General features: G+C 28.7%; 1 pseudogene; it reads right to left on the bottom strand.

Moving 5' to 3' along the window:
• The window catches only part of LOC112601165, a 49,996-nt pseudogene that overhangs the window by 30,988 nt on the left and 6,873 nt on the right, over nt 1-12,135 (bottom strand).

Here is a 12,135-nt window from a genome sequence, read left to right as displayed (position 1 = left end):
TGTCCAACATGTTTGGATTTGTTATATTTAACTGGGTTTACGAAGAGGTAAATATACGAGTATTTAATTCTTTACGGAAAATTTAGTATGGGACCAGCTAGTGATAAATTAAAGCACTTAATAAAAATGTATTTTATAGTTTTGTCATTGGACTTTTTTTTTAAAATTATAAATCTAACGATAAAAAACGCATACGCAGCGTATTATGCCGTAATGCATTTTAGTAGTGGCACGTACGTAGGTTTTGTTATTGACACTGCATTCGTATCGTCTCACCCGCGCCCACGGCGAACAATGCATTATGCAATATGCAGTATGCACTATCACAGATTTGAGGAGTACCTATAAAAGTTTAAGTTATGCGAGAAATCGTTTCAAACAACAATCGATCCAGAAAACGATAACGATCTACTGTTAAGAGGAAGTGGCGTGTTGTCCGCGTCTGTTATACATTGCAAATTTGCGTTGGGAAAGATAAATTTCGTGCCATCAACTCTCAAGTTTGATGTTATTATTCATTATTCTAATACTATTAAATCTAAAGACGGAAAATATGTTATTATGAAATTGAATTTTCTATTTTAATATTATATAGTACATTCATTAGACGAAAACAGAGTTCATGTGGGCGTGGTGTGTTTTTATCATGACCGTTTCTTCTTCGATTGAAGTTTGAAACAATATTTCGTATTGAGATAATATATACCACCGCAAAGCGCAATATACGAACTTCGACTGCGGCGTACATCACTGCATTACCATATAATAATAATAAGGATTTTAGGGCGATATAACCACCAATGACGTGGCGAAATTATTCCAGCTTTAATGTATCTCCAAGATAAAAAGAGAGAGAGATAGACGGAAGGAGGGAGAGAGAGTTAAGTACCATAGAAAACCATTATCAATTAGCTATCGTATAGTGAACACCTTACAGGTAAAATTCACCGTGTGTCTTAATAGTATTTATTTCCAGGATAGGAGTATTTGTTTTAATAAAATTTTATTAGATCTATAACATAATTGATGTTTTTATATCATAATTATTTTTATTATTATTATTTTTTTTCATCAACAATATTGATCTGATTTCACGGTTACAATATAAATATAACGTCACTGTAATTACTTTATACTGATAACGAAAAATAATAATTCAGACTTCTAATATTTTGGATTGTCAACTTCACACACTATAAATTACGATTTTATGATATTAATGTATATTATATACAAATTAAGATGCAATGTGTATTATGCATATAATAATAATTGTACTACTGCAAAATATTTTGTTATGTTAATACAAAAAGTTTATCATAATCTCAAAAGAAAGGCTAAGATTGAATTAATTATTAAAATGTGTTTAAATTTAAGTTTACACAATTATGATGTATCGCTGTAGTATATGAAAAAGAGCGTTAATTCAAAACCGTACGAGTACGAGCATTAGTGTTGAAAAAAAGTGGTAGTTGGCCAAAAAAGTTATTAAAACCAGAAATATCATTAATTTTATAATATTTTTTATAAGCTGTATCTAGTTTATTATTTTTAGACTGATAATAATCTAAATTATGAATCAAATCATTCTGTTAAACGTTAGAATAGTATATCAAAATAAAAACAAAAGTTACTCATTATGAGATTATATTATATCGATGGTTATTAAAATAGTCACTCCGTTCCACTATATTAATTAATTTAATAATAGCCAAGCCAGAATGAAGAGACAGTTAAGGAAGGATGTGTTTTTTCTCTCTGTTTGATATGATAATAAACGATTCAAAGATTATACTTAACGCGAGTGCTGTAGCTCTTTTTGTCGTCCTCTAATAAAAATGGTAATTATAGCTGTACTTTTATGTTAAGTACGATGAAAAAAAGCGATTACCCTGCGAGGATTACAACGATATCTTTAAGGCACAGACTCTCATACTAGACAAAAACTTTCTATGTAAAATATAATATATTAATACACAATAATATCGTTATGTGACAATGTCCAGAATATATAATAATTATCATATTAGATAGAGCTCACAAACGTGTGTCGCACTTGCAAAATTAACGAAAAAAAAAAAATTATTTTGCATTTTTTTCATTATAAAAAATATTTAATTTAATAATATAGCTAGCTGCTGTTATTTAAAAGGTTGTCATGAAATTATAACGATATAGATATGTATTATAGATCAAAATATTACATGCAATGAAATAAAATTATACCCTTAATAATACAATGCATGAAAACTTTATTCTTCATAAAAATTTGTGCATTTTATGTATCGATCGTATTTTTGTAATAATTACGTAGACGACCAAAAATACATTTAAAGCGCTATAATTAAAATAGTCGAATATAATAATGCTTGGAGACTAGATTTTGCGTGATGGTATATCGTGAAAAGAATAGAACAGAAACGAGAGACTATTACAATAAAATAATTTACTGACGAATTAAGAAGTGAAAAAATATATAAATCTATAATCAAAGAAGGGAAATAAAGAAATAATATCAATAATAGATGTGTTGTTAGTAAATCAATTAACATTTTTTGATTAAACTTTAACGTTTCAAAATATTTAATATTTAACAAATTATTCGAACGTTATTTTGTACACTATGGAATATCATAACTTTATAATAAGAATAATATTACATACATATTTGACTGCCGTTAAAATCAATGAAAATATCGTCGAAATCAAACGTCGATGACGATAATAATGACACAATATTTATTATACAAATTCCCTCGAGGGAAAACCGATAAATTCACCATGGCAGTCAGTGTTGAATTAATGTTTTTTTTTTTTTTTTTTTATGAAACTCTATAATATATACAAATACGATACCATGTTTACTTTAAATATACGTTGTTTTTTTGGAAAGTTTATTTTTTTTCACCGATTTAACCCTAAAGTCCACTGTGTATACGAGGAGAAGCTAGTGATTTTTCACGGCTTCTGCTTATGATAAACGCGTATGATAATAAATAATACACGTACAGCAATGTATAAAATGGATAATAATTGTAAAAATATTCTAATGATATTAATAGTTCTAATCGGTAATTCATTGCTATTTATTTAAATTAAAATTTGATTTATATTTTTATATTTTATCTTAAATATAATAAATAATGGTTCGTTTTCTAATCCCATCGCAGTAATACACATGTCTTTAATGGCTATTGATGAAATCAATAAACACACAGACTACCATAACCCTGTCACTTAATAGCTAGTAATGAGACACATATTTTAGGATTATATATGTACACTTGTTGACGGTAAATGTGTCACTGGTTTTTGTTGCTGTCAAAGACAGAGTATGGCTGAAAATAAGACTTTCAAATGAATGAAAAAAAGGTAGTCTTTAGAAATTAGAAGCGATAATCACTATTTCATATTGCTGTCTATCATCATTTGGTCATTAAGGTAGTTAACTCATTCTCGGCGTGAGTTGATCACCACATGTGTGTACACGCCGGAAGTGAGGCACGAGGATGTGTGTATATTTGATCACTATGTAACTAGTCGTGTCTGAGGGCGAAAGAAAGTACAAATGAGCCTACTTATCTTGTGTATCGCATTTAGTGCGAATATACACTCGCACTAACATTGTGCATTTTTCAATCGTGCGTGCATTTAATGGAATTGCCATTATACTCAGCGTGTCGTATGTATTCATAGTTTGTTCTAAATTTATCACTATCACACCGAGTCATAATATTATAGTTCAAACAACAAATACGAACGACTGTAAATAATAGTTTTTATAATTTATAGAATAATAAATTGTGTGTAGGTAGGTAGAGTGCACGTTGTTCAGCATACGCCCTCAAAAACTATGCAAACATCACAAATCGGTGTTATGACATAAACGCTTACAAATATTCTCTGGTTTTAGACTTTAGTTTTAACATCATTAAAATATTCTTTGGCGTCTATCATTAGTGATGCTACAATACCGGGAAGTGGTGTACATTTTTACGGATTAACGCAGCCTGTATACGTGTCATCACGTTAAATAATCCCATGCGAATGACATCAAATCTTCGACTGCAATCAGTCACGTGTTTGCAGGTCGTGTTGTTGACTCATACCTTGAGTAGTCACGTATACTGTGTTAAAATATTGTACAAAACGTGGTTTTAACGAATTTCATCGACGTAAACTTTATTTTTGTTTGAAACTGTACAATTATATTTTTTGGAGAGCGAATAAACGCTACGATATCGTTATTACGGCAGCAGCAATAAATATTTACCTATACACGAAATCTGGAAATAAATAAGAGAGGGGTGATGAACAAGTCAATCCAGAAACACAACCACAATGTTTTAAAAACGGATTTTATTAAGATGTGTAGACGAACATCAAATGCATATGCGTATAAACATATATCAAAAACTGTGATTAATCCAATGAATATTTAATAAATAATATGTTTTGCTACAAAACAAAATAATAATTAAGATACAAGTGTAAATTAATGACAAACGGCCTTTGGAATCAAAACTCGAAATTGATAAAAAAAAAAAAGCTATCGATGATTCAAGCTAATCGATCATTAGGTGACAACCGATTATATGTTAATCGGGCGTCGCGTTATTTCTATATCAATCAAATTCTACTCCGTATTCGATGGTTGTAACAAGACGTGCGACATCATATGGAACAGATTTCTAGCCACAATCCGACGCGACTGCGACCAAGTTATTGGTTGCAACGAGACTTAGTTAATTTTTTTTTCCCGACATTGTAATTAGTATAGTATTGTTGTCAACTCATAGGTGCCAAGTACATGGGTGCTCGGATGCTTAGATTAGATTAGTTTGGGTAGAAATTATAATCGTTAACTTAATATAAAAAGTATTATATTAATAATAATTAAATATTTAAAAAAATTGTACATTGATATATACTACGTATGATCGTTGTGTATAAAGTTCGTTCAGCTTACTTGTTGATAATACTAGTTGATATTTGATAAAATGTCCACAATCCATGGATTGGATTCGTATTAATATATTAATATCGACACAATAATAAAAATAATCATCTGTAACTTATATAATATAAAATGTGTAACAAATAAAAACTATTATCTCATTAGATCCTCAGTGTTAGTTAAAAAATGTTCTTAAATTATAATGTAAATATGTTTTGTTACCAGTTTATAGAAAATTTAGTATAGGGGATTAGGGAGTAAAAGGGGAAATCTTCTCACGAATACTTGGCATTGGTAAGAGCACTCCATAGATTTTTGAAAAATTGGCGCCTGTGGTTGTCGTCTTAGAAACCGTTTGCGCCTTCGTCACAATAACGTCACAATTCAATCGGATACACAGGGGCGAAAATAATTTAAGACGCGCTCGAATATTTGTTACTCTGATCGTCATCGCGAGATGTTTAATTATGTTAACATTTTCAGTGTAAATAACTATAGTGATAGTAATAATAAAATATCATTACCGAATTCAATAGCGACGTCATCGCTGGTGCGTATACCGTATTTATTGTCGAGTTTATACAATAACTATACACTAGTGATTGTTACGGTCGACGATGTGCAATATACTAATGTGTATTGTTTGCATTACCCTCGAAACATAAAGCCTTGTAATGATATGTGTGTGTGTTTATCTAAGGAATTTCATATCGTATTTTATAAATTCACAAGGTAAACATGATATATCCTAAAGTATACGTATAATGATTAATAATGTATAATATATTAGATATGATTATTATATTACATAAGCATAGAAGATTTTTTTTTTTTTTTTTAAAGTGAATTGATCACAACGCGGTCGTCGACTCGTGATTGCCGAAGAAAGTAAACTGCGATTACACTCGGTTCTGTAATGATATTTCGGGATATGACTACATTCGAGAATGTATACCGATATATTCCAAAGTTTGAAAACCTGCAAATATACTTTCTACTTTGATTTTATTTTTAAATATCGATATTGGTTCACGCGACTTACATTTTTATTTCGATTTCTGGTACTGTTTAGTCCTGATGTTTATTTCGTTTTCGGTATTTATTTTGGTTTTTAACGGTAGTTACTGGTATTTAGAAACTGTATTAAATACTGTTTACAAGGTTTGAATTTTACTGCCGATTATCAAACAAAAATTATAGCAATAAAATGTATGCTTATTTTATACACTTTTTAGTACCGTATGCATTCGAAAATCCATCGGAACAACGAGAATGTGACAACAATAATGCATTAGTGAAGAAAGTCTAGCGCGGCGCTTCGAGTATGCAATTTTGTTACATCAGATTTCATGATGCACAATGTTAAGTATTTCTCTTCAACGACTAACCGACCTATGATTTCGATTTAAATTTTATAGGCATTATTATTTTATTAGCCAAACTACTAGTAAAATGCCTCTGTTGAATTTATTATAACATAATTCGTGAAATTTACATAAAATTCGGTAATTTCATTTAGTTTTATTATTTTAGGTGTAAAATATGTTAAATAATATGACATATTTATTTATTTCAAATATTCAAATAATATAATAGTTCAATATAATAATAATTATAACTTTTTTTTTCAAAATTGTTGTTAGATATATAAATTTGAATGTCTTATTTTTCAATTTCTACTAATTATTATTAAAATAATATTATGAAATTATAACAACTACAGTCAAAACAATTGATCAATATATATTTATTTTATAAATACAAAATTCACGTAAATTAAAATTTTCCCATAAATTAAACTGAATTTAATTTCTATAATTTGGTAACACTATGAAAATTGCTGTAACTTATATTACTAAAGACAGTCTAGGTAGTAGATAATTGGTATCTATATATACTATGGATAGAAAGTCACGTAAAATGTTGTTTCCAAATAAATCGATATTATTCAATTCATAAAATAATATCGACAATTTTAATATGTTTTTAATGACATTTTTTTGTATTTACATTTTTTTTACCTATTGTTGATTGTGGAATAGTTTTGAGTTATTTAGAAGTATTTTTTTTTTTTTTTTTTTTGTGAAATAAAGAATAATTTTAATATAGCGTCTGAGCTTATATTCGTTTTCATAATTATTTTCTATGAATAATAAGAGGATATTAGACGATTTCAATAATTTTTAATAATTACTATACGATATTAGAGCATGTTTTTATATGTATATACAATTTTCTCCCCTTTTAATTTTATTTATATTTTTTAAAGGATTTTTAGTTATTCTAATTGCATATTATCATGCATATTTCAAAAATGTTTTGAACCCTAAAATAATTATTTGCTTTTAAATAAAAATTAACTGCATAATATTATAAAACATGACTTGGTAGTTTTAATTGCATATTTTAAATGTTTTTAGTACAATAATGAGTATACTGAACCATAACTGTTGTTAACATATATTATATTGTTTGCAATATACGTTTGTCGAAAATACCGTGATATTTCAGAAAATATAAGTCCCTAAACCTAATAAAGGATTGCAAACGCATGTACAGCTTGACAAACAGGCTAAACTATAATAATCTACCGACAAACATATAAAGGTTTCAACAACCGTCCGCCAAAACCATTCTTAGCAGCAGCCGGTAATCCAACCGGGAGACTTAATACAAACTGGCAAATATACCACGAATATAAACAAGGTTCTGTGTACCGGTCAACGAACGCCAACGTCCAAATGTAAACATCGCTGCGAGCAATCGTTTTCTGTTGTAAATTATCGCATGGGTCGTGGAATTTATTTCGATTAAATATAAACGCACGTTATTACCGCGTGGATCCTTTCTCTCTCTGGACTATCTCGTGTTTTTGCTATATATTATGTTATGGTTGAGCGGTTGCCCACGGATAAAAGACATATTTTAGCATCGACAATTATTTCGACAAATAATGGTTAATGTAAATACTGGGGGGCAAGCTCAAGCGTAATATTTAATGCAACAGTATCTCATACTGTAACAGTATTATTCGACCCATGTCTCCTGTTCGATATTGTTCTATTTAAGGTTTATGAGTTACGCAAAACGTTATCTAAACTTATTGGTTTCAATAAAATAACATTATTTTACACGAAAAATGCTTACCTTTATGTTTAGACATGGTGACGGATTCCAGAGGCTTGTAGAGTTTCACTGACGTGGGGTCAGTGAACGGTGGCGGGGATTCGGTACCGGATCTGGAACTGCTGCACTCATCGTCCACCAGATCGATCACTTCCGTCTGGTTTTGTTGTTGGTGTATGAGTAATATTTGCTGTTGCTGCTGCTGTTGCTGCTGCTGCTGCTGCTGCTGTTGTTGTTGTTGTTGTTGTTGTTGGTGAAACATCAGTTTTGGTCCCAATTTCTTCACCGCGTAGTATCGTGGCATAGTTACGGAGTAGAATCGTTGTCGGAGTGTAGTGAGAAAAATATTCTCGTCTTATATATAAATATACAAAAAAAAAAAAAAATAATAATAATAATAATAAAAACCAGATCTAGACTTAATTGAGCACTAATCGATTATCGCTCTGCAGACACTGTCAGTATTGGTTATAATATTAATGTATACCGTACACTATAAAATATTGCCTATATAATAATAATACATGTATTATTGCTTTTCGTTCGTTCGGGAAAACAAATTCAATTCTAACGTTCCGTTATCACTATAATATTGCTAATCATCATTATTATTGCCGTAATGGATACAGTAGTAGCGTTTTTTAAACGACCGTATGCGCTTTCACAAGTCTTTCCGATGGACAGGTTATCGTCCGGGCAGCAGCCGACAAACGATTACACAGGTAAATATTGCTTATCGCTCAGACTGAATTTGACGTTTGGACTGCGACACAAGTCTCCTCGTGGCAGACGACTTTTATTCGCTGACCGTGTTTGTTTTGAATTGTTTGACAGACGAAGTGAGGAGTACAATATAATGGAGAATACCACTGTCTCGTCTCCTGGTGGCACAACCGCGACGTCGCCGAACCTGAAACACGAAGCGAAAATCGTTCAATATCAGCACTGTTCTCACTTATGTCAATTACGAGCTAAGATGACCGTTTAATATTATATATTTACATATTTATGTATATATTAGTACGTGTAATAATAGATAATAATATAGAAGCTTAATATATAATCGAGTTACAATAGTAGTGATCTGCTTTGAATTTATTTATGACGTAGTTTACTAGCGTTAAAATTTAGATGCGAGTAAATATAACTGGTTTTCTTTTTTTTTTTTTTTTATCTTTTAAAGAAGAAAAAAAAATTAAATAATTTGTTAAACTAGCAGTTCGCCCGCAATGTTTATAATCATATTATCAGTGAAATACTTAATTTAAAAATGAACCGAAAAAATAAAAAAAAATATTTTTGTCCAAATCAATTTTTGTACTCGTAACCCTGTCAGAGCAACATACTTAAGATGTTTTTTTTTTTTGAGGGGGGGGAGATATCCTCATGGTTTTACTTTTTGACGTTTTTCGCGTTTTCATAAAACAAAACATTCACATTTCGCACTGTTTTATTTTATCTATATGAATTTTATATTAATCTGTGTCAAAAATTTTACATCCATTGCAATTTTAGCTGATTCCTTAAAAAAAAGTTTAATTTCGTTCGGACGAATTGTAAAGTAATATTATTTTATCTCGATATATTTTCAGTACCTGTAGCTACAATTTGAAACATGTATTTTTTTCGATATGCACAAGTTTTGACATTTTTATTATATTAGTTTTACATTTTTGTATTTTAGCGATTTTATAAAATATATTTTTCAAATCTTTACATAATTTTATTTGAACAATTTTAGATTTCAAAAACGCAATTCGTGTATTTTTTTTTTTTTATGTATATTAAACTATGAAATGGTTGGTCTGTCAAAACAATCGTGACAAAAAAACTTCTCAAGAACATAAATTATGCCATTTTTCAAATTGATTTTTTGAAAGTTCCAACGCATTTCACGTGTAATTTAATATTTGTCTGTAGTCACAGATTTATATTTTGTTAGCATCAACTATTACGAATCGATTAATATAGTATAAAAGTTCGATCGATACAATCTGTGATTTAACAGTTGTTTTAAGGTATTTGCATAATTATTTAAATACCTAATTAAAAAAGTTTTTTAAAAGTATTTTAATACTTTCTTAGACGTATTCTTTTTTGAAAATCAAATACTTCAATATAATCACTTTTATAATTTAAAATAATTATAATTTCACAAATTGTTTTATATTATTTAATTTATAATTAAAATAAAATATTAAAACATTATCATGTTTTTCATTAGCAACTATTTATTGTTTAATTTTGATTTAAAATTATTTCAGAATATTCTGTTTTAATACAGTTTTTTCTTTCATCTTTAATAAAAATTTAAGTGGATAATATTTAGTTTAATGATACTATAATACTAAAATTATATATTAATAAGTTGAATTAGCAATTTATTCTTGATTAAAAAAATGAAATGTCTTACCTACTAATATAATGCCAAATATTTCTATTTGTCCTTGAATACTATAGCTTAAAATTATTAAAAATGTATTTTAAACAATTTCCAAATAAATATATTATTTATATCTGTATTTAAGTATAATTTTAAAATTATTTTCATGATCGTGCAATTTTAAGTTCCAACTATCAGGATGACCGATTAAAATCGTATCGATATCTCAAACCAATGACGTTTATGATATTATACTCTGGACAATCGGTTAGCGGTAACGTTGGCGTAATAATAAATTTAACATACAATTCCAAACATTAAGCATCACAATACCCACTTGCGGGGAGTAAACGGGGTGCTAGGGTGTGCCAAACGTTGGAGGTAACTCGGTATGACGGTGAAACACTACGACCCACTTCGTATATTTTACCATAGATGATATACGCGTGTAGCGTACACACCCAACGGACTTCGTTAATATTATATTATGTTAATTGGTGCTCATTGCTCAAACGCGCAGTGCATAATACTATTATTATAATAATTGTTATGCGGCAGACTTCGTCGACACCGCAATTCGCGATTGCACGGAAGGTTATAGTATTAATAACATTTTAACACCACCTAACTGACGCCGTTGCAGTGACCATTACAGTTTTAATTTTTTTTTTTTTTTATGATCTGCGTTGTGTTAAAAACGAATAATTTTTAAACGGCCCATGGACAAGAACGTTCGTGATGCATTTAATAATCAGTAGACCATGCGTGTTGTCGTCTAGTTTAACAACAAACGACTGTTTTTTTTTTTTTTTACATATAATGATATGTAAAGTACCTGCAACTCCGAAAATTTTAAAGTTTTTTTTTTTCGGTATTAACACATTATCATTTCATTCTCCACCTACCACCAGTTACCTACCCACTAAAAAAAATAAATAAATTTAAGGTTTTTCATCAAGTGAATGCGTTTGAACACAACTATGTGCACGGAACATTAGATAATAATATAAAATAAATATAATGTCAATTGTTTTTTCCTGAGTTAGATAATATGCTCTAACAAATTAGTTTGAAACAAACAAAACATTTTGAAGTAGATATTATTAAATAAAGATTCGTTAATGTAATTCGTACGTCATCAAAACATATTTTAAAATCACATGGTAGGAAAAAACAAATTTTTATTATAGAATTTATCTAAATATTTTATGCTGATAACCTAATATGTGAAAATATAAATTATACAGAAATAATATAAGAATGATGTGATTAACAGACAAATATTATAAATTTAATTCTATTCAGTATTTTCTACTTTTTTGTTTTTAGTAATTAAGTTATTTTATTAACACTTTTGCTTATTTACGTAATTAGATAATCTAATTTATTAGTAAATTTTGTTGAATACTAAAAATTATTTTTGCACATAACGAATACCGAGAATTTAAATATTATAAAAAGTAAAAAAAAAATTATTTATATGTATATATAAGTCATATTTAATTTGACAGATAATCGTATGAAGAAAAACTTTTAATAACAATTAGTGTTAGTGGATATTGTCTAATAATCTATAATAATCTTAAAATAATTTCTTTTAATCAGAATTTTTGTAGAAATTCTTAATTTTATAATAAAAATTTTAAATAGAAATTATAAAACAATAAAT

Source organism: Melanaphis sacchari, unplaced genomic scaffold (assembly GCF_002803265.2).
Source record: "Melanaphis sacchari strain LSU unplaced genomic scaffold, SCAv2.0 Contig75_pilon_pilon, whole genome shotgun sequence".
NCBI lineage: Eukaryota > Metazoa > Arthropoda > Insecta > Hemiptera > Aphididae > Melanaphis > Melanaphis sacchari.
This window is presented reverse-complemented; position numbering and strand designations above follow the sequence as displayed.